The sequence below is a fragment of the Carassius carassius genome, chromosome 46 (assembly GCF_963082965.1).
Source record: "Carassius carassius chromosome 46, fCarCar2.1, whole genome shotgun sequence".
Classification (NCBI taxonomy): Eukaryota; Metazoa; Chordata; class Actinopteri; order Cypriniformes; family Cyprinidae; genus Carassius; species Carassius carassius.
The window spans coordinates 19,610,991-19,634,367 of record NC_081800.1 but is presented as its reverse complement, the minus strand read 5'-3'; the positions used below and the strand labels follow the sequence as shown (position 1 = coordinate 19,634,367).

At 35.7% G+C, this 23,377-nt stretch overlaps 1 protein-coding gene and 1 pseudogene across 1 annotated transcript in view; one reads left to right on the top strand and one right to left on the bottom strand.

Moving 5' to 3' along the window:
- LOC132129196 (armadillo repeat-containing protein 1-like) overlaps window positions 1-23,377 on the bottom strand; it is a 428,278-nt gene that overhangs the window by 86,444 nt on the left and 318,457 nt on the right. The gene's annotated exons all lie outside the window — the stretch shown is intronic.
- Window positions 598-2,902, top strand: LOC132129542 (2-aminomuconic semialdehyde dehydrogenase-like; annotated as a pseudogene).

The following is a 23,377-nucleotide window of genomic DNA, read 5'->3' as shown; positions in this document are numbered from 1 at the left end:
CGTGAGTGTCACGCCAGATGCGAGAGAGTTGGCAATGCTGTAAACATAAAATTTTCATTTTTGGGTGAACACTACTAGTCAACAGATGTTTTTTTTTTTTTCATGGGCTTATATAATATTTAGAGAGCTGAATGGCCACATATATCAGTGCTATTTTAGTATTCTTTATATACTACTGTAGTATTTATTAATATTTTCAATTAGCTTTTTTTGTCATGTTTTATTAGTTTTAGTATTTCTACTTAGATTATTTTTTAAGTTCAATGTTTTTTTTTTTTATTATTAACATCAATTCTCTCTCTCACACACACACACACAATAAATTATATATTGTAAAATATTTGTAATACTTGAAAGTATTTTACACAATATTCAGTTGGACCATATATCAGTATTACTTTCTATTTTCTGTCACTTTCATTCAGTTCTTTTGGGACCTCTTAACACATTAAATGGACTCAGTTTAACTAAGTTTTTTTCAAGGGAAGACTATAACTTTTGCCCGAAATATGGACATTCCACGATCAGCATACAACTTCTGTTTTTTTTGCTTCATCTCTCCTGCATCACACTAATGATTGCAGTCAGATGGACCACATGGGCTATCTCAACACAGTTCGCTGTCCTGTAGGAGTAGGTAAATGGTGGTCTATATAGCCTACTATTATTTCAGTTCGCTTATGTATGTTAAAAATGTATATATGCATCTACATTTTGGATTGCCTTAGGCAAGTAGCTTTGTTTTTCTGTTATAATAGTGATGCATTTCATGAATATTTCTATACAATATGTGCCCCATACTGTAAAAAGCTTTCAGTGGAGCTTGCTGGGAAAAACCCGGCTATTATATTCACTGATGCTTATATTCATCTGCACTACTGTACGATCCAGCTTCTCCAACCAGGTTAGCTCCTGCACAGCTTGACCAATCAGGTTGTATTTTCATATAGCTTCATATAGCTGTTGCAAAAAAAAAAAAATAACTAATTTACTGAGCTAAACCTATCAAAATCTTGCAGATTTCTCTGTTCATGACTTTGGCTTTGTATAGAATTGCATGCTGCCATAATACTAAAATGTGTCTTCTATATATAATATTTAAACATTGTTATTGTAGTATTATATACTATTATAGTATTTTTTTTAATTAGCTTTCATTTTTCTTTTTCCATTTTAGGTTATTTAGTAAATTTAGGTGTTTTTGCCCTTTTTTAATATATAATTCTGTTAAGCTTTAATTTAAGTTTTAGTTTTAGTAATTTAAGTAATTAACTTTATTTCAGTTAGCTGCTAAGGCAGCTTTTTTTAGGTTCAAGTTTTTCATATAATATCTATGTTTTTGTTTTAGGGAAAATAATTTGTATTCTTTTTTTATTAAAGTTAACAATAACAGCACTGATGATAACAACCTGGCTCCATTAGCAGAATTAAACATAACATATTGGGTTAACTGGGAAATGTTTATTATACCGTCTCAAACCTTTCTTTAAAAGCGATGACATCGCGTAGTTCAGTTTTCTCCCACACTGTGGTGCTCAGAACACATACATTGTTAATGCAGCACTGTACATTGGGTTCTCTCACGCTCGATCCCTCTCTTTCTCTTTTTCTCTCTCTCAGGCCTTTACAGAGGAAGTCGTCGCCTAATGGTTAGAGAGTTTGGGCCGGCAATACCACGATTGTGGTGCCCTTGAGCAAGGCACTGAACCCCCAACTGCTCCTCGGACGCCACATCATAAATGGCTGCCCATTGCTCTGTGTGTGTGTGTGTTCACAGTTTGTGTGTGCACTGATGGTTTAAATGCAGAGCATGAATTCTGAGTATGTGTCACGCTGTATGTCACTTCACAAACACATATCTGTGCTAATATTTAAAGTGTCTGCATATAATTAGTTCGCACAGACCAGTAATAATTGTAAAAATTTACTTAAGAACTTATTTGTATTTTTTTCTTCTGTCTCAGGGAGAGATCTGTCTGTGTACCAGCAGAATCTTTGTTGAGCGGAGCATTTGACCAGAATTCCTTGCTCGTTTCATCTAGACAGCTCATCGGTGGAAAACTGGCCCTCTGACCCCTCAAACGACAGTGGAGCGCTCATCAGCAAAGAGCATCTACAGAAGGTCTGATGATAATCAACGATGTGTTTCTATTGATATTTTCAATGGAAAATGTCAGACGGTGTGGGATTAGAAATTTGATATATAAAGAAAGAAAGAAATTCCACATTAAAATGAAATAACTGCATTTACATATACAGTAGACAGTTAAATAAAACATTTAAATTGCCTGCTAACTCATAAAGGTTATGTTGGTTTGGTACTAACAGAAGGTGCCCAGGTGCATTGTGGGGAGGGTGTGGACAAACTTACCCTTCCACAACAAAATGCAGGCGGCTATTTTATGTTGCCCACCATCATCCCTGGAGTAAAAGACTCCTCTGCATTGATTCAGGCAGAGATTTTCGGTCCCGTAACTTGTGTGACACCCTTCGATGAGGAGAAGGAAGTGATATCACAGGCCAATGGCGTCTGCTATGGCTTATCTGCCACAATGTGGTCTCAAAATGTGGGGCGCGTGCATAGGGTTGCTAGGAAACTGCAGGATGGGTTGGTGTGGACCAACTGCTGGCTGGTCCGAGATTTAAATCTCCCGTTCAGTGGCATGAACTCAGGCTCATACCACTTCATCACTGAGATTAAGTCCATCACCGTTAAACACTGACACAAGAAGAAGCAATATATGCAGGGACACTGTGTCACTGTGTGATTCATGTGTCATTTCAAATCTGTTTACAAATTATATAGAGGAAGCAATCAGACTTTATATGATTGGGAATAAAGTTCATGAGAAAATCGAAGTGCTTCATATTGTTTTAGGTGATCGAATGTGGGTGAATCATTTCGGTGGAATTAAATTGTCACATTCTTTAGCATATTTCATTTTAAGACACACAAGCCTTCGATTTTATTGCTTAGAAGTTGGTGTTTCGTAGTTTAGAGAAAGAATGAAGTTATCAGGTATGTATGATAATCTGCTTTATCTTATCATTTATTTAGGTAACTTTGTTTTTCCTGAATTCCTTGGGAGGAATAAGAAAGACGCAAATTAGTTAATTATTGATATAAAAATATAAGGCTGTTAAATCGAAGGGGCAGATTGTAGCTTAGATTATTTGGTCCTGGATGAGAATTGGATGAAAAACAATTCTTATGAAATCTGTGAGTTTTGATTGCAGACTTTGATATCTTGGAGTGCCGCTTAAAAATACTTTAAAATGAATGTATTAATTCAAAAAAATAGTTGATGACTTTTCAAACTGACAGTGAATAGACTTTTAAATCTAAAGTTAATTCATGTTTAAAAATGTATTTTAAAGAAATGTATAAATGTGCAATGTTTACAATTGCATATGTTTATCCATATAAATGCGTAATATAAATATTTGGCAAAAGGATTTAGAAAAACAATTAGCCTATGCTTTTTTTTAATGCAATTTAAAACTTTTAAAATGCATGTACTAAAAGCATTTAAAATTATTATTATTAAGTCAACTAACATTTTACAGAATAAACAATAAATAGTTTTAAATGCATTTATTTATTTATTTTTTAAATTAATTTATTTTATAGTTTTTAAATTCATGAATAGATAATTCATCTGTTTTATTTTTAAGTGCCACTCCTAGTGGAAAAGTAACGATTGCTGTCTGTGACAATATTAAACACTTAGAAAACTTAATTTTCTCTCTGTTAAATCCCATTTTGCTGAAACAACAGAGATGTTAAAGAGATCTTATTTGGGGTTTATATCCTATCAGAACAACATACATTTGCAAATATTGCTGTTAGGTTGCTGTTTTTCATCTCTGTTCACGTCTCTCTGGTCTTTAGGGGAAATCTCTCTATCACAACATTCAGAAAACAAACTGAAAACAGACACATGCAAAACCGTTAGGGAATCTTAAAATGTGATTTCTAAGCCAGAAATCTTAAAAATGCATGGAAAATTCATTTATATAGATTTAAATGATTCATAGTATAGCAAGACACATAAACTAAGAACAGCTTACGTGTCTGCATGGTGCTGGAAAGCAGTGATATCTTGCATCTGTATTGAAAGGTTTTCTCAGTTAATGAGGGGTGTGTGCACGTTTGTGTAAGAAAACTAAAGGAAACGTGTGAATGTGTTCAGTCACGTCTCTGCGTGCTCACACACCATCCGTGGCTCAAAGGGCAGAGCCCTCACTGCCAGCTTTTATTTTGACTTGGCCAAAGGCAATGCCCTGTACCACCCTGTGTGTATATACACATACGTGCGTAATTTGAAGATGCCACCCATAATAAGCATGGATGTAGGGTCTGATACCTTTAGTACATGTTTCTTCTTTTATAAAAAGAAGGCATTTCAAAACCAAGACCAGTCTGTTTTCAATTTTTATTAAAATAAATGTATCTGTATTAATTCATTAAAAAATTGCATTTTATTATTTTTAATTAAATTAAAAAAACATATTTAAAGTGTATGTGTGTTTGTGTGTGCTGAGCAAAAACGAAAACAACTTTCACTCAGAAATTGCAAATTTAGCCTGATTGGTTTAGTAAGTCGTGGCCTAATGGTTAGAGAGTTTGACGCCTAACCCCTAAGGTTGTAGGTTTGAGTCTCGGGCCGGCAATACCACGACTGAGGTGCCCTTGAGCAAGGCACTGAAACCCCAACTGCTCCCCGGGTGCCACAGCATAAATGGCTGCCCACTGCTCCGGGTGTGTGTTCACAGTGTGTGTGTGTGCCCTTTAGATGGCATTTGTGTGTGCACTTTTAATTGCAGAGCACGAATTCTGAGTATGGGTCACCTGTATGTCATGTATAAGCTATTAAGTTTATTAAGTTATTAAAAGTTATTTAAATGAATAGTTGAATGTTTTTGATAAATAAATAAAAATCCAGACGTGTGGTCATATCAGGGAAATTTTCCACTGAGGCCTGCTGTGGGTGGAGGACATCTAATGCTCTGATGAATGTTGCTGACTCTCAAGTGTAATCGGGTTAAATAAACTCCAGGAAACACTAGGAGAAAACCCTTTCATTTTCTTTCTGTCTCTCCCCATTCATAAGCTTGTTTCTGGTGTGCGTGACCCAGGTAGAAAATGGCGGAAGATCACTTAGCTTGAAATACTTCCTGCAAAAGGCAAAAAAAAAAAAAAAAAAAAGAAATATTTTTGTGTCTATACCACCCATCCAACCCACCGTTCTTGCCAACAGAGAAGTGGAGAGAGAGGCGGGAGAGAAATTGCTAATGACCTTTGCAAGGAACAGGTGTAGATGTTTTAGAAATGGTGCAGGACAGGAACACTCAAATAAACTTAAGTTTGCAACACTTTATTTCCTATAATATTGTTTTATTTCTCACATCTGTGGTTTTATATCTTACAGTGTGACTGTATTTTAAAAATGATCTTACAAGTAGTTTTATTTTATTATTTTTAATATTCTTATTCAATTTATTATTGTTTTAGTTCATCAGACATGATGTTAAGGTACCTTGAAAGCTTTTCTGAAGTGAGTTTCCATGCTAAACACTGGCTGTTTAGTCATTGGTGGATATAGACACTTTTGTCAAGTTTTCTGAAAGCATTTGGGGTCACTGTAATGAAACTAATGACTTGGCGGAATCTGTGCCCACAGCATTGCACAAAAAGCTCAGCAGACTCGAAATATGGCCCTCACCAATCTGTTTGCTTAGTTTGATTATGTTGATGATAACCAACTATGAACATTTGACCATATTTAAATCCATCCCAATAGTACTTCCTATCTTAATTAGCACTGAAATTGTGAATAAAGTTGCTGCTTTATATGTAGCCTACATGTGACTGGGTACTTACACAATTGTGTGTCTGCTGACTAAAATTTAAACTCTGTGACACAAATGAAATGCCAAAAAATAGTAAGATTTGGGTCAAAAATGTATGATTGTGTATTTGTACGTGTTTGGGAATGTGTGGATCTAGTCTGGGTAAACAAGGGCTTTTAAAATTAGGTTTTGCATGATGCTGTGTCAGGACACATTGAACTCTCTCTGTGTTTATATAAGAGCGAGGCTGACCTCCCAATGTGGACATCCTCCTTCATTTGTCAGTCATATGGGAGCCGTAAGTTCCCAGTCCTCCTCAACATGACTGGCAGTCTTGCAACATGCACTGTGGTGTTGATGCTCAGATGAATCCAAGTGTTGGATCACTTTCTGCTGACTAGTGTTTCACCATTTAACCAGATGGTCTCGCTACATGGAAACAACATAAACTACACACACAGCAACACAAACGACAGTGACACACAGACACATTTGTGCATGATGACGAAATCATGCTCCGTGTTCTTCTGTTTGTATCTGATAAGATTTTGTAAGATAAGAGATGTACAGAAAGTGAGAACACAATTATTTTATGGAAGTAAGATATGGAAGGAAAAGAAGCTAACAGACATACCAAAGAAGTGTTTTATTTGGTCTCATAACAGTCCAGAGGAAATGTTTATTATTCAAAGGTTATAGTTTGGAGAATTACTGGAGTTCTCAGTTATGATTAACTTCATCATGAACTTTGTCTCAGATGTTTCTCTAAAAATATATGAGAAAACTGTTGACATACAGAATAAAAGCTATCAAATGAAATTGTGAGTTTAATGAGAAATGTTTAAGTTCATTTTGAAATCTGTGACCTTTGATCACAGGAGACAATTCTGAGAAGCAGATGACTTCAAAGTCTCAGTTTATTTCCATTTAATCTCACTAATGTCTAGGAGAAACAACAGAGATCTTCAGTGTTATGGTTTCATTAAGCCACTTTGAGCTTCTGAGCTTAATTTGACTTAAACTATGATGATATTTTCAAAGTGACCTGTAAAGGATGAACCAAAGCAATTCATCAAAGAGCCAACAATATTTGCAATATACATTGCCAGGTTTAATAGACAACTAGTTTTTCCTTGTATTGTCTAGGAAAGATAAAAACGAGAAACAAATGAGATAATGGTTGACACTATGAACTGAATGTTGATGGTGTACTGTATATCAGACCATTTGGTCATGGAGTAGATCACAAATGATTGAAATAAGTTTTCCAGTCTATCTTACTAATTACTGGTAAACTGCATTAATTTTATTTATTAAGATTTAAGTGAAATTCTTTGTTCAATTATTCTTTAGAATAATGTTTTTAGATGAGAGTTCCCTTTACAGACATGTTACTGACCTCCATCTGAACCAAACCATGATGAGATGATCCACAAAATGTCGATTTTGTCATTTATATTATAGTTTGACTGTATCTGTCACCTAATATGTCAGCTTAGAAGTGTCCCACGCAATTTAACATCACCCGTTTCACACAACATTTAGTCATGTGACATAAAGACACACTTGCACACAGTTAATCACATGCAGTTATTTCCAAATCCATCAATCACAGTCCTGCGTCATAGTGAATCAGCCACACTCTGAAGAGCGAGCAAGAGAGAGAGAGAGAGACGGTTAATCTTTATCCTGAATGCACTCGACTGATTTCAAACTCAGTTATTGGACCACTTGTGATGAATGAATATTTGTCCTGGATGTGTAACAATGCAGGCAATTATGATGAAATGATATCAGCTTGCGTGTAATTGTCATTGTTGACAGGGGAAGTCATTGTAGAGATTTAGGGAATTTGTGAAGAATTATCACAGAATGAGATGATGAACTGTGGATTAAACACAAACACTATATTTTGGGTCTCACAAATAAATGTGGGTGAAGAAATAAAGGCAGGGAAGCTAGACCTCTCTCTGAATTGGTGGACAGTGACGCACCTCCCTTAACATTCCCCTCACACACACACCGACACACACCCACCCACTGCAAACACAAAGGTGACTGGCTGACCTTGTGCTAGATACTGAGTGCGTCAATGCTTTTATTTACATTCTCTACAGGACTGAATCTACCATAGACTTGGAGGGGAACACGTCCTCCAATATAAAAAATAACGGTCGATCAATATGAGTTTTCCAGTGGTGCATTCTTACGTTGTTACATTTGACCTTCCCAATTTGAAACGTTTGGATGTGTTCTTATTGTCTTTCTGATTCTCCAGTGCATCACAACACTATCAGTTACACAATATCCATCCATCTGTAAGTTTGTTACTGTAAATAAGAGATTCTCACACTGTTTTTGCCAGCCGAACACCTTTTATATTAAGTTTTTACTTGTAAGTAGCGATGTTTAAGTTATAATTACAATAATTCAGCAACACCTCTGCTTGCTCATAGTTTTCTCATAGTCAGTTAATGGTTAAATGACAAAGGTAATCAAATAAAATATAATAAAAATAATGTTTTTATTTTATTTATACTTATATTAATTTGACACTGAGATTTAAATCATTATTAGCTTTTCACCAACTTGTGAACCCCTGGTTGGTAATAGATCATTTGCAATATTCTTGTTACTAGCGATCGTTCATTATGGTCAAATGATAAGAACTTGATTATTAAGTAGGTAAAAACAAGAGCACTAATTTATGAAGTCCAAATATAAATTATAATTGGAGGTCAAATTAAAAGAGTTAAAATGGCTTATACCCTATTTTTTTGTCATCCCAAAGTAACATTTTATTGCTCTTTTATAGTTCAGAAAAGTTCTTAGTTACAGAAGTGTTGTTTCATTTTATTATATTGTATTATAATGTGGATGGCATAGCTCAGACCAGCTTACTTTAAATTAGACAAATTTTTGAGTTTAAAATACTGACTGAATACTAAATTCACAATTTATTGTCTAATAGAAACATTTGAGGCATTAAAAAGATCTCATGTATAATTGTTCTTTACTATGGGGTTTTCCTCCTCAAGGCCTTTCTTACACATTGCTTGTTACTTGCACAACTTTCAGTTCAAATATCAGTTTAGAGTAATAACCAAAGAACTGAAATGACATAAAAAAAATGCTTATTGTGCTTGCACGGGTGGCACATGTAATATTTAATCCTCACAGAGAAGATTAGTATGGACAGGATGACACACAAATCCATGGAGATATCAGATGTTTTGTGATTTAGGCTGCAAACACAGGTTGAAAGTTCAATCTCTAGGATGTCTGTACATCGGTTTGATGTATGGATTTTTTTTAGGTCTGGTTGATTGACTGAAGGCCTGTTAATTGTGCAGATGTGTTAGATAAAGGATCCTGACAGAGACAGACGTCTTGACTCCACTGCTGGAAGGGAGTGTATACAGTAGGTGTGCCGTTCATTAAACACAAGGGAGACATCTTGACATGGAAGACCACAACTGTGTTTCCCTGTGCGTGTGTTTAGATACTTTGTTACCGTCTCTTTCAGTCTATTATACTCCTTCCGCCTCAGACAGGCGTCTCTGTCAGCCACTCACTCAGGGAGTGTATCAAAAGTGTGTGAGTCCATATGTCTGTGTATCTGTATTATTACAGTATTCAGTGAGCATGCAGCAGCTGATTTCCTGACTTGAACAAAGCATTTAGAGAAAGCAGCATTTCCTTAGATTCTTCTCGGCCCACATTGTCCCTTCAACACACAAACACACACACACACACAAACACACACACACACACAAAATGTGAGAGCAGTAAATGAATATGACGTAGATACACTGCAGTGAAGATTTCAAAAGTGTCTTCAAGAGAAAATTCGCTTTTATAGTCACTTTGTTGAAACATCATAGCTAATTAGACTGACCTTTAAAACAAAAATGGTTAGTTGTATTATAAAATCATGAAAAAAGACAAATGAATTTACACTATACCTCACTCCACCCAAGAAAGAAAAAAAGTTCTACTAGCTAAATACTACAGTTGTGTTCAAAATTATTCAATCCCCTAGAGACTGCAGTACTTTACAAATACAAGCTTTTCTGAAGATCCAGGATAAAACTTGCATCTATAACAGTTCACTGGCATATTAAAAGTGATATTGTCAATATATAATGTAATATATTTGAGTTATAAGATTTTTTAATAATACTGCTATGTCATAATTATTCAACCCCTATTCAACATTGCTGTTTTTAAATCACTTATTTGCATGGTGGGGAATAAAACAGTCTCGAAACACAATTAAGCCTTTAGAAACTCTATTAAAAACAGAATTAGCTTGAGCTGTTACACATACAGTTTGGCCCATGCATGTATTGAACTTGAGTAGCAAAATGTCAACAGAGATCTCACAAAAGCAAAAGAGAAGAAATATAGTTTTACTTTAGAAAGGCTAAGGCTATATGATGATTTCCAATACATTGAAAGTTCCTAGAGACACAGCTCTCAGCCTTATTCCTTAGCTTAAAGTGTGTTTTACCAGAAAATCTTTGAGGGTGTGGAAGAAAAAGCACACTATCATAAAATGTTTAATCAGAGCAACTGAGAAAAAACCTGCAATGTACAGCCAAAGACTTGCAAGATGACCCGATGAAAGGAGGAAAACCATTTCAATGCAGTGTGTAAGAAGAACACTAGACAAGTATGGCCTTCATGTTGAGACATCTTGATAAATACCACTCTTGATCAAGAAGAACAAAAAGCCAACTTGAACTTGATAAAATTCATTTGTGTGGACCTGTGGAGCTCTGGAGGAATGTTTTATGGAGTGATGTGACAAACTGGAACTTTTTGGACCCATGGATCAGCGGTATGTCTGCTGCAAAAAAGGCAAAGCTCATAAGCAGAAGAACACCATCTCCATCCTCAAACTTGGAGGTGGATCAGTCCTGTTATGGGGTTTCTTTACTGTAGAAGGAAGTGGAAATCATGACTGTATGTAGGACATCATGGATTCTTTAAAGTGTCAGGCCATTTTGACAAGAATTGTGATGCCTTTGGTGCAAAGACTGAAGCTGATGATCAATGGACTTTCCTGCAGGACAGTCATCTCAAAGTACACATCCAAATCTACTACTGCTTGGTTCAGGGATCAGTCATAGAATGTACTTGAGTGACCTGTTCAGTCTCCAGGCTTAATTCTCATTTCAAATATCTGGTTGAATTTGAAGAAAGCAGTGGCAATGTGAAAACCAAAGATTATCAGTGATCTGAAAGCTTTTTCAGGTGTGGAATGGGCCAAAACTGTAGTAGAGAGGTGACAGAAGCTTCTAAACACTTACAGACAGCGTTTATTGGTGATTTTAAAGAATAAAAGATTCTGCACAAAGGGGGTTGAATAATTTTGAACATGAATGTTTAGAGTCAATTTGAATTTTATCATGATTCATCAATGTTCCATTCTCAGAATCACTCAAAAGTGTATTAACAAACTTTCTCTAATACTTTACTGATGCCTTTGTTAGATTGATTTCATAAAATGTTATCCCCCACAGCAAATTGTCTTGCAAGTGAAGGGGGTTGAATAATTTTGAACACAACTGTATAAGCTTTCTGATTTTAGTTTTTGAAATGTGTTGATATTGTTTTTTCTTCTTCTGTAGAATAGTATACAAAAATGACCATGATCACTAAAAGATATCTCTTAAATTTGGAGTTTCGGTTCTTTGAAGCTGTCGCCTCTGGCTTGCTTAGTTGGGGTCACTTCATCTACAGCGATATCGTTGACTTGATTGCAAATAAATGCACAGACACTATTTAACTGAACAGAGATGACATCACTGAATTCAATGATGAACTGCCTTTAACTATCATTTTGCATTATTGACACACTGTTTTCCTAATGAATGTTGTTCAGTTGCTTTGACGCAATGTATTTTGTTTAAAGCGCTATATAAATAAAGGTGACTTGACTTGACCTGACTAAATACCACACAGACATACACACAATATTATGAATTGCAATATAGTTATGGCCACCTGAAACTAATGAACTTAAAATGTCTAAGTACTTTATAATCATTAGGTGAACCTGTATTCAGTCGAGTACTTTCATTGAGATTCCTTGTAAGTTTACTTTTTTTAAGGCAGTCCTTTAGCATGCTTTTAGGTAAGGCCAACCAATTCAATTTAACAGTGAAGACAAAGAACGAAAGATTGCTTTCATGACTCTTTCTCCGGAAACTGCTGAGGGTACAGAGCGTACCCATCACCAACACACTGGTCATAGCCAAAATGTGTGTATGCCACATAAAAAAAGGAGGGGGGGCGGGTTGCTTTTCTTGTTCGTTTCCTCTGTAAACGGAGGTGGCTCTAGTGAACAAAAGATGCCAGTGAACAAATGACACTCTGTTTCGCTCTAGTCAGCTGACCCATGAGCATGATTGGGCATTTCTGAGGGCCTCCTACAAGCAAACATCAATTTAGACTGACACAAGACTATTGTGACAATTTAGACTTGCACACATATGGGGTCATCAGAGCTCTCATAAATCCACCAACAGATATTCAGATGTCAGAGCCTGGTTTCTGGAATAATTCCCAGGATATTCCCAACAAAAAAAGATACCAGGATTGCACTGTCAACCTCTCTCTGTGTCCAACAATAAAGAGGCACTAAAAATAACAACAATCTGCAAGTGAAGGAAAGAGAGATGACACTCCATTTGTGAGAATCTTGAGATCGTGAGAGTATATGCTTACTATTGGATACATTGAAGTCAGTGTTTGAGCAATTGTGTTTACCATTTACACAAAAAATTGTGTGTATACCATTGTGTGCATACAGTGGGTTCAAAAAATTTCAGATCACACTGAAAATCTGGGATTGAATATCTAATTAAAATATGGAAATAAACAGAAAAGTTTTAGGATTAAAGAAATTGGAACCAAATAAATGTAATGGTGTATGTAAAACTTTTTTTTATGTTTTCACTAGTAAAAGCTATTCTACTGATTATATAATTTTTTTTAAAAGTGCAAAAATAGAATAAAATAAGAATAGAAGCATTTTCACTGGTGGACACAGACATTAAGACCCTGCTATATGTCTCTTTCCTGCGGAGCTGTGCATTGTAAGTAGAGCTGTGTGTGACTCTTGACCCTGAGAAGTGTTGTGCAGACGGCCGTCTCCAGCTCTTCTCAGCTACTTCCTGTCCATACACACCCCTCTTCCTGTCCATAGAGTGGAGCTATTTTAAAGCCAGTGAAGGCCTGGAGTGGCATAAAAGAAGCCAAGAGTGGAGCCATTCTGACTGCTGTGTGTGTGTGTGTGTGTGTGTGTGTGTGTAAGAGAGGAAGGATTCCATCAGCTTTATGGCTGTGATGATTGAGGAAATCAGGAGAGAATGAGAACAATGACCTTTCTGCTCTTCCTCAATCCTATTCTAATAAGGAAATTACAGCTTTTTTTCCCCCACAAGATAATTTTTATACTTTGTTGATATGAGAGAGCTGATTACTAAGACAAAGAAATTGAAACAGGTTTTTTTTTCTGCTTTAGAATATGAATGAGTGAAGAAAACTGCAGTGCCACAGAAACATCAGGAACAACAAACACAATAAAACCACACATATGTACTTTAAGGCAAGTGTCAGCTATATGATGATTACATTACATTTTAATAAAAATATTAAACTTTGATATATACCACTATGCTTTGCACACTTAAAGAACAAACACAAAAGATCAGTCAGAAAGGAATGTACAGAATGTAGAAATGAGGATAAATAAGCGACAGCGTCACTGTGCAAACTGGTGATTTCACAATGACATGCAAATAGAAATGCAGTGTATTGTGTAGATATTTCTCAACAGGAAGAACATTTCAGAAGTTTTGAAACTTTCTCCTTAACGTGGGAATACAACTGTTTGTCAGGGCTGATGGGTATAAAGTTGCTTCATTTTTGGCCATGATATATAATATATTCAGTGATATATTCAACTTGCTTTAGATAATTAATTAGAAATTAGAATATTACATTTTGAAGAGAAATCATTTAATCCTTTAAAAAAAAATTGTATAGAGCATTTCACATTACAAATGTCTCCTTAGCCTTTAACAGAGAATATAATGGTGCCCTACTTACCATTGTGCCAGTCAAAAGACCTTGTGTCTTTAAAGCTCCCTAAATTTAAAACTGACTTCTTCCCCAGAAAACTAGGCAGAAGCACCGTAAATATACAAATACATATACATACAACCCAAAATCAAATGCACACAGACAGTAGACATGTCTTTATGATGTTAGCCAAGATGTTTCATCATGTCCAACACTTTCTAAATGTTGACATGCACAAATATTTGCTTTGCTGTTGTGTAATATGGTTGTGGAAAGATGGTTACTTTAGTGGTCTTATTAATGTATACACAGTCTAAGAGGCCACTGGCCATCATTGCAAACTAATCCAGACATTGTAATCAAATACACCACAGGAATTTGCCCAAACTAACACCAGAGACAGAAAAAACAACGGAAATCATGGACACCAAAAATGTGAAGCTAGACATTTTACTGGGATGTACAAAGGAAAACTAAGAAAAAGAATAGTGCAAAAACAAATTTCAGAAAGGCCAATTCCTGCAAAATCTCCTTGATAGAATCAAGATACTCATACATGCCACGCTCTACCAGCATCAGATAAAGGAGATTGTCAGATTGTCAGTTATAAGCCAGACCAAGAGAAAGAGAGAGAGATAGGACAGCCAGTCTTCTACTGTCCCATGGCCCTTGGGCGGAGAGAACCAGCTGACTTACCATCTCTTCTTTCCTCTTAACAAGCACAGTACCCCCCCCCCCCCCCCCACCCCAAACACAGGTTACTCGAGGATCTTTGCCAGCAGTGGTTCACAGCAGTAATTTGTCTGTGTTTTTAGGATCAGCCTTAAGCCCTGAATGTCTGGGGCTGGATGTAATATTAAAATTTAAATGTCTTACCATCATTTTTATTTATTTTACTAGCTTTTTTTGTTTATACAGATGATATTCTGCAGATTAAAATATAAGAAGGCAACCACAAAAGAAAAACAGAGGAAGGCAGAAATAAAAGAGAAGACGGCCTAACAAATAGATCTCCTACAATAGACATTCATTCTTAATAGACAGCCGTTGGTGTTGTTCTTTGCTGAACTTTTCCTTACTCTCTCTACTTTCTGCAATGTTTTTTGAATTTACATACTAAACACTGAAGATGAGAGATTATTAAGTGATGCTGTCATCTGGAATAAGTGTTAAACGCATTCTGGGTAATAAAAGTATAAGGTAAAAAAAAAAAAAAAGTAAATTTTTTTTTTGGGGGGGGGGGGGGGGGGGGTTGTTAGCAAGTCTAAAATCGCATTGCAATTTCAAATCAGTTTATATTAATTGCTTTTGCTTCCTCATTGAAATATATTCCAGAGATGTGGTGTTTCTCAGCAGATCAAATTTAATTGTTTTTCTTCAAGTGCCAAACACACACTTTTATACAGTTTTGGTATACTCAGAATTGAGGGAATTCATTGCTCATGGCCATTTTTAAAGATAATATACTTTTTGGTCTTAATGTTGGTCACCAGAATGTCTTTTTATTCCATTATGTGGCTTTATCAAACATGTAAAAATAGATGAAAATTGCAAAAATGAAACTGCTGTTGTGATTTTTTCACCCTCATTCTGTTCAAAATGGTGCTCCAAAATAGCACTATATAAAATGTCTATATAATTAAGTCATATGATAGTTTGGCACCATGAACATACCCAAAATTAAAGTCTATATATTTTTTTATATCTTCAGCTATCAAATCAAATATAGCTCTGATGATGCAGACTTGACAAAATGATGAATCAATGATGATTGATGTTTGATGTATTTGACAACTCATGGCCATTTTATTGGGAGAAAAATCTGAGTGAAGATTCTTTAAAAATTCTCTTTAATGTTTTCTGCAGATTAAAAATGGCTTTGGAGTGACAAGAGTGTAAACATGAGTAAATAATATCAGAATTTTAATTTTTGGTTGAATCGTCACATCAACACAAGAATATGAATGTAGAAACTTCTCCACAAAAGTTGCACTCTGTCCTGTGAGAGGCGGATGCTTTTGCTGGGATATCGTTGCCTGGATACCATTGTTTCCATTAGGGTCTGTATCTTTCTGTGGTCAGATGAGAATCCTACAATTGTGTGATGTCACAATCCATCCAATCAGCACGCGGGATGATCTTACGCAAGATTCAAGAACACACAGCGCACATACAAATGATCTTAGAGCACAAACAGTCTGTATACTGATCAGCCGACACACACACACACACACACACACACACACACACACACACACACACAAGCAATTAGAAATGTTTCCTGCTCTAACAGAAAAATGAAATTAACTAATAACTTTTCATTAATAATTGAAACAGACCTTGACTTCTGTGTGTATGTGTGGGGTTGAGAGAGAAATTTTTTTTTCATTAGCACATGAATAACCATTCAAGCCTTTAACAGACTTCAGTCACTCATCAAAAACAAACACACAAGCTCAAAGCACTGGCATCTTGGAAAACTTACAATGCACTTCCCATCCCCTGACAACATTCCTGACATCAGTTCCAGGTCTGTTAAACTAACTGCTTTCAAATGAGCTATTATAGTGAGCCAAGAAAGAGCTCAATTTTTTTTTTTTTTTTTTTTTTGGGTGATTTGATCACAAGTTGATTAGATTTAATATGGGTGCAAATGGGGTCCACGATTGATCACTAAAACCACATTTGAGGTGCTCAGGATGTTTGATCATGATCCTTTATTCACTGCAGAATAAGCCTTGTAAGCCCAGTCCTGGTGAAGCTCTGTGCAGTCTGAACCTGGAACTCCGGATGGGATCCAGGAAGTCAAGCCTACCGGATCTTCACTGATGCTTCAGGAAATTTGTGAGTCATCCTGTTGGACCTCAATACCAGCTGACATACTTGTCTGATGGACAGGGTGATAAAGCAAGATATTTTTTGAGAGGCATGTAATCCACGTTTGGCACACACTTTAAATTATTCAACAAATAATTGTACTTCTCAGCATTTAAAAGATCCACAAAGCATCATCAGAAATTAATACTTTTAATCAGCAAGGATGTATTAAATTGATCAATAGTGACAGTAAAGACTCTGACATTGTTACTAAGGATTTCTATTTCAAATCAATGCTTTTCTTTTGAACTTATATAAATAAAGTTTTATATAAATAATCTTGAAAAACGTTTCCACACCACAGTTTTCACAAAAATATTAAGCAGAACAACTGTCAGCACTGATAATAAGAAGAAATGTTTCCTGAACACCAATCAGAACATTAGAATGATTTCTGAAGAATCATGTGACACTGAAGTCTGTAAGTGATTGAATATTTAACTTTGCCATCACAGGAATAAATTACATTTAGTATACAGTATACAGTAAGTATATTAAAATAAAAAACCTGTTATTTATAATAATATTTCACAATAGTACAGTTCAACTGTATTTCTGATTTAATGAATGCAGACTTTGTGAGCAATAAGAAACTTATTTTAAAAAATCATACATAGTCCAGATTTTTCTACTGTGTTATTAGAGATTGAAACATATTTTAAGAAGTTACTTGTTTGCAGTGTGGTGCAGAAAGTTTTTCTTTTTTTTAATTGAAACCTGATTCTGGCACACTGTTCCTGTCAGCAAAATAATAATAAATATTAGTTCTTTTTACCATTTTGCTACATTCCCAGCCAAAATCTGTTGAAGAGCATGTGGCTTGAAACATGTTTGATGAGGAAACAAATAAGTATTTTTGAAAGCAACATCATGTTTTTTTTTTCATGTACCTTATTAGTCATGTTTGGATGTGCATGCTTCAATGAGTTATGTAACATTGTACAATGGCATTCCACACACTGGACAATAAATGACCACTAAGCCTGCAGGAAACAATGCAGGGTGGGTATACGGTGTATGCATTTGTGAATTCCCTCTGCATTTTTAACCTGATGCCACAAAACTGCAGCAGTGAAGTGAAACTAGCTTAAGATCCCACTTCAGACTGTCTGTAAAATCTACAGATCTGACAGGTTTCAATGGAACTGGGTGAACGGCTTCCCTGCTTATGCCTGTGTGAGGAAGAGATGTTGAGAAAATGCTCACTTCGGTCATTCTTTGTGTCATTAAAATTCCCTCTATCTTAACTATTATCATTATTGAATGGTTTAGCATTTCGGACAGTGACGATATATGAATTGGGGGTGACTTTGGACCAATCAGCTGTGAGAGTGAGGTGTGTTTCTCGTTTTTTTTTTTTTTCAACAGTGAGAATCCAGGCCGAGTCCTTTGGGATCTCTCTGCTCATATCCAATTCACTTTAACACAAGCCGTCCTTTTTTCTATGTCTCAAATTTATTGTTTTCATCTCTCTGACTCATCTCTCTCTCTCACTATCCCTCTCTTTTCCTTTCTATCTTGGTTAAGAATTCTCTTTGTATGGTCTTGTCTGAGCGATGAAACACTGTCAAGCTGCAATCTTCTTACAGTCAACTGATGTTATCTACTTTACAAGAGTTGCACATTCACTGCATAGAAAGTACACTCAATATCATACTGCAAAATCATTTTGTCTTGTTTTCCAGTAAAAATTGAGCAAGATAAATGTATCTGAGAAACAAAACTGCAGGAGATGTTAACAAAATAGAGCTTTTTCTCCATGCACTAAAGGTGGATGGGAACTATTCACTCTGGTTGTTTTTACTTATTTTAAGCATGAATCTCCATAAATATAGTTAACAGTGCCAATGTAAAAGAAATGTCATCATATTAATATATGTAATATTATATATAAATATAATATTAATTATAATAATAGGCTTATAACATCCATTTCCATCTATTTATGTGGATGGAAATATAGAGTATTGAGTTTTTTAGCACTTCTAAAATGCTATATTGACCAATCAGCATACATTAGTGGAATTATCCATTTTATAAACCATCATAATTAAATGAAATTAAATTGTTTAATAAATATATTAAATATTATAATAAATAACATGATATAAATATATTGATATATGACTGTTGCTTAGAAAATCCTTACATAATACAGTTTAGTATTTACTTAAAGAGATTAGAGCTAAAGTGTGACAAGTGCTTTAATATAGACTATCAAATTGATTCTCCTCACCCTATTCCTGCTACTTAAAATCATTCATTGTTTTTTTTTTATCTCACCCATCTTGTGCTTTGACCTTTTCAGGAATACAGAGCAGTTTAGGGACTTAAAGAAAATACACACATGCCCTGTGCTGTGTGTGTATGTGTGTGTGTGTTTGGGAGAGAGAGAGAGAGAGAGAGAGAGAGAGTCTGTGCAGCAGCATATGCCTATGGCTTAACCTCATGTCACTTTTGACTCATGTCACTTTCACGGTCTTAAGCATGAAATGCACTCAAACACATCCCATGCATCCAGTCTGTTGTTGTGTCAGTCAGGCCATAATCAATCTTTCCCTCAATCATTCTCTCTATGTGCAAATAATGTGAAAGGCCATCAGATATGCAAACCCCCTGATGCTCACTAAGATAAAACAGCTGCTTTACACATATGCTGTCATTTAAGCCATCTAGTAGGTTACATTCAGTTCATAATGGGTTTTAATGAGTGTAAATATAGAAATTGATGGGGTTGTAAATATATGTTTGAGAGGAGCATCTAATCCAGCATATAATACAAAGAATATACAGTTTTCCAAATAATTGTTTGGACATGCTTACAAAATTCCTAAATGTCATTGTGTTATATAACAACTTATTAAATCAATTGATATGTGTAAACATTTGATGTTAGACCTTTTCTGGACCCAGTTACTTCTAAGATTGGCAGTGTAGCATGACCAAACAGGGAAATTTAAAGGTCAAGTCTTGCGTCCTTGTCTTTTGAACAGCAAGTCAAACCTTTTAATCTTTACCACCCTTATGAGCATGAAAAGTGTATGTGTGTATGCCTATGTGAGAGTCAGTGCTTCCATACGCAACACTAATGCACAGACACGACACACACTTCTTTCCTGGATACATCTGTCGAAGCTTCATGGTACGTCTCTGCTCTTTTCACTCCCACACTCGTCTCGTTCTCGCCACAGAAGTCTGAAAAACTTGGAATCCTAGGAGATTCAGAATCTTAATGACTCATCATGTTTGAAAATCTGACATGCTGACACATACTGGCTGCTCAGCTAAAGATCGTCAACAAAGGTTTTATCTCGCTATAGCTGCTCTAGACCACATTCTGCATTTATATTCTTTGAGAAGTGCCAGTGCTTGCTTCTATTATGAACAAAAATGTGCATATTGTTGTGTGGAGATTACATTTCTAATTTGACTTCCTGTCAGCGGCCTTGAATGTCACCCACTGCAGTCGTTTTTATCCTACATTCTTACACAGACACACACACACACATAGTATACCAAGATGAGCCAATGCATCAGTCACAGCTACTCCTCCCACTCCACCTGTCAACTTTCCATCCGTGCCATTTCTCCATTTCTCTCTCTATTCCTTTCAGTCTGAGTGTTGTATTAGCATATGCACCACTACCTTATAAAATGTTTAAATTGGAAAACTGGAGCTAAATTGTACATCGTTCCCTTTTTGTGTTCATAATTGTGTCAGTCTATCTATCTAATTCGATACATGCTGTCTGTCTGGCCTGATTTCATGTTATGTATTTTACATCTCAGATTTTGTAAAGTGAGATTTCGCGCTCTCACATGTAACTTATTCTGTTTGGCTCTGAAGCATTAGCAACTGTGAGCGGAAAGAAGCTATTCTGAGAATGGGAAGAGAGAGAAAAAAGAGAGAGAGACAGTGTCCCCAAAGATATCTTGCCTTCCCTGTAGCATAGAGAGAGATGAGCAGAGAATCATGTTTATTTTATAAGGCTCTTTTATGTTTGTGTGTGTGTGTGTGTGTGTGTGTGTGTGTGTGTGTGTGTGTGTGTGTGTGTGTGTGTGTGTGTGTGTGTGTGTGTGTGTGTGTGTGTGTGTGTTGTGTAAAAAAAAAGTAACTTTGAAAAGAAGCTGATCATTTGGAAGGAGATAGGAGGAGCTGATCATTTGGAAGAAGGAGAGGAGAGGAGAGGAGAGGAGAGGAGAGGAGAGGAGAGGAGAGGAGAGGAGAGGAGTCTTCTGTTGCTTGAATATTTCTAATGAGAAATAGACCTTTGGAGTCTCAGTTTCAGGAGAGATCTCAACTGTATCTCAAAGTGGTTTGCCCAGATCTTCAATCACAAGCACGAGATCTCAGTATGAACTCAAAACATGTCTCATCAGATTTTTCAGAGACTAAATTATCTCTGTGCTATTACTGTATGAAAACAAATTAGTTTTAGAAGTAACATCTGTTACACTACCAGTCAATAGTCTGGGTCACTATGTTTCTTAATTTGGACAAAAATTCCTAATTTTATTCGGCAGCGATGTAATAATTTGATCAAAAGTGACACTAAATAAATATTTCATTCTTTTCATAAATTATGTTCTTTTGATCTTTCTGTTCATCAAAGAATGCTGAAAAAAGTATCACAAAAATAAAAGTTTCCACAAAATAATCAGCAGCACAAATGTTTTCAATGCTGATAATATATAAAGAAATGTTTCTTGAGAACTAACTCAATGTATTAGAATGATTTCTGAAGGAAATATTGTTATTACTGTTATTTAAAGTGCCCCTATTATGCCATTTTGAATTTTTGCCTTTCATGCAGTGTGTGAATGTAAACCTTCTGCAAAGTTGTAAAGCGAAAGTGTACAATAGATAGAGTTACTTTATCCTAAAAAAAACATCAGCAACTCTGAACAGCCTAAACAAATTATCAGTAATTTGAATCCCACTTCCATGATGGGCTAAATGTCAGGGGGTAACACATTTGCATAATGCTCTTCTGTTCTGCGTTGGCCGGCTGTGAACAACTTGACCTGGCCTCCAACACAGTAGCTTGTTTGTGTGGTTCACATCATGTCGAGAAGATGCTGTGTCCTACGCTGTGAAAGGAAATTTGTTTTATTTTCACTTCCAAATGAAGAGGCTGCAAAGAATCAGTAGTTCAATATTTGTGTTTTTTTTTTTTTTTTACACTGTATCACAACAGTACAATCCCAATCTTTTTTTTATCTTTTTTTTTTTTTCTGTGATTTTACTGGTGACTGCTTCTCTAATCACAGGGAGTTCACAAAATACTTGCTCTTGAAAGATGGCTCAGTTCTTAGTTTATTTGGACGAGCTGGCTGCACTGAATCACAACCTGTAAGTGTCATAAATAATAGATGTTTGTATTTTCTATTGAGCATTCAGAATGTGGAACTATGACAATAGGTGTATTGTTTCCGAAACACGCTGTACACGGTAGACCAATCACAACAGACTGGGCCTTCTGACCAATCAGAGCAGAGTAGGCTCATGGAAAGGAGGGGTTTAGAGAAAATTAATCTTAGAACTGCTTTGAACAAATCATCTGAGAATCATTGTTAAATTAAGTGATATTAAATGCATAATTTGAGAAAACAGAAGTGTTTTCTAACCTTGGATGCATGTAATCCTATTGTAGGAGCTTCCCAAAACAATATTAGGAACCTTAAAAATGGCATAATAGGGGCACTTTAAATTGTAATAATACTAATAACAATATTACTGTTTTGACTGTAGATTTTTGATCAAATAAATACACTCTTTGTGAGAACAAGAGACTAAAATGTAAATGCAGCGTGTATAAAACATAACTGAAAACTCCTTTTAGTCTCTTGAGCTATGAACAAGCATTGATCCAGCAAAAATATCCCCTAGGTTAAATCATTTCCATTTCTAGACACATTCACATTACAGTTCCCTGCATTTCAGTTTTTCGCTTTCCTGTTGCTCTGTATAGTTTTGATCTTCGGATTTGTATCTCTGACTAACAACTTGAGACTAGTGAGAAACCAACTTCAAAGAGATATGAAGGCACAAGAGAGAGAGAAATAGAGGTTCTGTCTGGTCTATGTGTCAATTTATGTCAAAATGATAAGTTATCTTATCTTACATGAAAAACATTTCTTTAGCTGGAGTTGTTTGGGTTGTACACTGTGTGCCTGACAGACTCAATTCATTGGACACTGTGGCGAGTATGCTGCTGAATAGACTACTTTATGAATAATAGATGCCATCTGCTGCACTGTGCTTTGATTACTAAATATATGTATACAGATATCGATTGAGTAAAGGTACAATCCAATGGCAATGATATTTGTAAAGACTCTAAAGATGTGCTCCTACTCTCAAATCTGCATTTTGATGGGTAAGGTCAACCCAGATGGTGTGTGGGATCATATTAATCATATTTTCTTAAAGTTTTAACTAAATGTCGGTCATCCCCTCAGAAAAATAATAACCTTGTAGGTTGTTGCAGCACCTGTTCTTCAAAGTAACACACCAAGAAGTTATGCATATTTATGTGACTTATGGATATCT